This window comes from Triticum dicoccoides, chromosome 2A (genome assembly GCF_002162155.2).
Source record: "Triticum dicoccoides isolate Atlit2015 ecotype Zavitan chromosome 2A, WEW_v2.0, whole genome shotgun sequence".
Lineage (NCBI taxonomy): Eukaryota > Viridiplantae > Streptophyta > Magnoliopsida > Poales > Poaceae > Triticum > Triticum dicoccoides.
The window spans coordinates 689,738,686-689,742,856 of NC_041382.1; positions in this window are offsets into that span (position 1 = coordinate 689,738,686).

Below are 4,171 nucleotides of genomic sequence, written 5' to 3' on the forward strand. Positions count from 1 at the left end.
ATGACTACGTATTAATTAGCATAATCATTCCATCCAATCATTGAGAGGTAAATGCGAACCTATGATTTGTTGCACTTCTATTATGTCTTAGTAGATCTCTTTCTGTCCTATGGTGATTGGTTATTTTTTTTAAGATTGATTTGAATTCTATGTTAAGAACTTATGATATGTTGCTATCCTTGGTGCCCAATATATGAGCGCGCATGTATGTGGACCATACTTTAGAGTTAGTAGTATGTTGAGATAACTATCCATAGGGCAGCCAGAGTGAAAAGTTTTAACGAGTCTAAGTATAGGAGTTGATGCATATGGTTGGGTTTTATCTTAATAAATTATTAGTTGTTGTTGATGTTGTCTAAGAGCATCTCGAATGCTGACCCGCAAACCGTACACCGCATCCGTCCGCAGACAGAAAGGGACTAGAACCCGGACATGGATGCGGGAGCCTGCCATCCAATGATTTGCACTATATTTTTGCCAATTATAAGGGGAATTTCAAATTCAAATATGCCTGATTCATAGTGCACGCCAAATCACACCAGTGCTGGGACGCATCATCGGCCGATCACAACCGAAAATAGGCAAGAATGCCTAGTTTTTGCATGCTCGACCATATAAAAATAACATCAGTCCAGCAGTCCACGCAAAAGATTGGACTTCCTGCCCTGCCGGACTGGCAATCCAAGGCTCCACGCTCATTCTGTCACCGCCGCCGTGTAGGCCGCCTCCGCCTCCGAGTCCTCTTGCTCCGCCCTCTCCAGCTCATCCTTCTGCCGCTTCAATATCTTGAAACGGGAGGCTTGCATGGTCATTCTCGCTACAAATGATCCACACAACAATGCATGTCTGAATACAAATGATCTACACAACAATGGATACATTTCCGACTACAAATGATCTACACAACAATGCATACATATCCGACTACAAATGATCAATAAAAATATGCATATCCGGCTAGAAAAGATCTACACAACAATGCACACATATCCGGCTACAATAGGTCTACACAACAGTGCATATACATATCTGGCTAGAAATGATAAAAAAACTATGCATATCCGGCTACAAATGATTTACAAAACAATTCATACTGAAAACGCATGTTTACTCCCAGAGGGGCTGAATGGAAGATTTTAAGAAAATTGTCAAACTCTGATGAATTTGACGAAGATCAGAGTGATGAAATAGAAACACAAGGAAACTATTTCATCAAAGTAGCAGAAAGCATGCATACCAGATACATATATGTGAAGAACATGCAATCATACAGGCACACAAGCATGAAGAAGATGAACTGAAGAAATGAAAGAAAGCATGATGAAAGTCTTTAGTTCAAATTCATCAGAAGGTAGATCACAAATACTTCAGCGGCGGAATAATGTGAAGGTAAGGGTGAGGAATTGAAAACTAGGTAGGCTCGGTGATGACACACCAATTTGGTAGACCTGTTCCAGTTGCTGTATCAACCGTACGTCTTGTTGAGGTGGCCGAGATGAACTCAGAGGACACTTAGTCTTCACCGTATTCCTCTTGAGCCAATGTCACTTAGACCTCGCCCAATCACTTGTGGTAATTATTCAAGATAAACTTCCAAAACCTTCATAGACTTGTTCATCGGTGCACCACAATGACTCTTGGGTGCTCAGAACATCACGCCTAACCATCTGGGCGAATGCCAGTCTTCAAAGGTAACAGACGTCGGATCACACAGATCAATCTCTTCACTGATGCGCAATCACTTTGGCTCTAGTTGGGTGTTTCCTCACTTAGGATTCTCTCAAGGTCGTCAAAGGATGGGTTGCTCTCAAATGAAAAGTGTCAAGTTCTCTCTGGAGCAGCCAACCGACAAGTGGTTGTAGGGGCGGCTATTTATAGCCTGGGGCAACCTAACATGAATTGTCATAAATGCCCTTCTCACACATGACCATTGTGCGGATAAGGATCCACTTAACAGTTGGCACACGGCGCAGCAATGGTCAAAAAATTGAACTCTCAATTTCGCCGGGGCACTCAATTTCCTCACGATAGGCAGATCGCACTGGTGAAATCATAACTCCTTAGCCTGACCAAATTTGTCAGCGACCAGATGAACTTTGTCACTACCGCCAGCAAATTCGTCAGCTGTACCGGAGATTTCCAAATACTTCACTCAAAGTGGCTTGTATGTATAGGTTTGAGCATCACTTTGGAAATGTGAACTATGATTCACCTATACCCCCTTTAATAGTATGATTTTTCCTACGACTCAAAATAAGAAGAAAGAAACTGCGAAAACAAAAGTCTTCAAGCTTCAAAGTCTTCACATCAATTTCTTCAATTGTCATACCAATTTCATCACCAAGTTCTTCACTTGAATAAATACATTTTTAGGGGTCATATTTCAGGGGTTAAACCAAATCTTCAGGGACTATAACTCATGTGTACACTCACAAACACATTAGTCCCTCAACCCATTTGTCTCCAATACTCCAAAACCACTAAGGGGGCACTTGATGCACTTACAATCTCCCCTTGTTTGGTGATTGATGACAATTTGGTTAGGTTTTAAATGGGAGTAAATAATGGAAGTGTAAGTAATGAGTATGAAGAAATTGGTTATAATATATTGAGGAACTCCCCCTTGCTGAAAACCACTTGTCATTTCCTTCTGCTCATCGTTGGATTCGACACTTTTACTTATCGAAAGGACTACGATAGATCCCCTATACTTGTGGGTCATGAAGGAAATATGCCCTAGAGGCAATAATAAAGTGTTATTTATATTTCCTTATATCATGATAAATGTTTATTAATATTCATGCTAGAATTGTATTAACCAGAAACTTAGTACATGTGTGAATAAATAGACAAATAAAGTGTCACTAGTATGCATCTACTTGACTAGCTCGTTAATCAAAGATGGTTAAGTTTCCTAGCCATAGACATGAGTTGTCATTTGATGAATGGGATCACATCATTAGAGAATGATGTGATTGACATGACCCATCCATTAGCTTAGCACTATGATCATTTAGTTTATTGCTATTGCTTTCTTCATGACTTATACATGTTCCTATGACTATGAGATTATGCAACTCCCGAATACTGGAGGAACACTTAGTGTGCTATCAAACTTCACAACATAATTGGGTGATTATAGAGATGCTCTACAGGTGTCTCTGATGGTGTTTGTTAAGTTGACATAGATCAAGATTAGGATTTGTCACTCCGATTGTCAGAGAGGTATCTCTGGGTCCTCTCAGTAATGCAGATCACTATAAGCCTTGCAAGCAATGTAACTAATGAGTTAGTTACGGGATGATGAATTACGCAACGAGTAAAGAGACTTGCCGGTAATGAGATTGAACTAGGTATAGTGATACCGACGATCGAATCTTGGGCAAGTAACATACCGATGACAAAGGGAACAACATATGTTGTTATGCGGTTTGACCGATAAAGATCTTCGTAGAATATGTGGGAGCCAATATGAACATCCAGGTTCCGCTATTGGTTATTGACTAGAGATGAGTCTCGGTCATGTCTACATATTTCTTGAACCCGTAGGCGTAGGGTCCGCACGCTTAATGTTCGATGATGATCGGTATTATGAGTTTATGTGTTTTGATGTACCGAAGGTAGCTCGGAGTTCCGTATGAGATCATGGACATGATGAGGAGTCTCGAAATGGTCGAGACATAAAGATTGATACATTGGAAGACTATATTCGGACATCGGAATGGTTTCGAGGTGTATTGGGTATTTTGCGGAGTACCGAGGGGTTACCGGAACCCCCCGGGAGGTTATTGGGCCTCATGGGCCTATTGGTGGAAGAGAGGAGGTAGGCCAAGGCAGGGCATGTGCCCCCCTAGCCCAAACCGAATTGGACTAGGGGGGCGGCCCCCTTTACTTCTCTCCTCCATCACCTTCCCCCTTCTCCTTGTTGGAATAGAAAAGAGGGGGTGAATCCTACTTGGAATAGGATTGCCCCCCCCCATGGGGCACCTCCTCCCCCTGGCCGGCCTCCTCCTCCCTCCACCCTTTATATACATGGGAGGGGGCACCCCAAAGACACACCAAAGTTTCTCTTAGCCATGTGCGGTGCCCCCTCCACAAAAACACACCTCGGTCATATCGTTGCAGTGCTTAGGCGAAGCCCTGCGCCAGTAAATTCATCATCACCGTCACC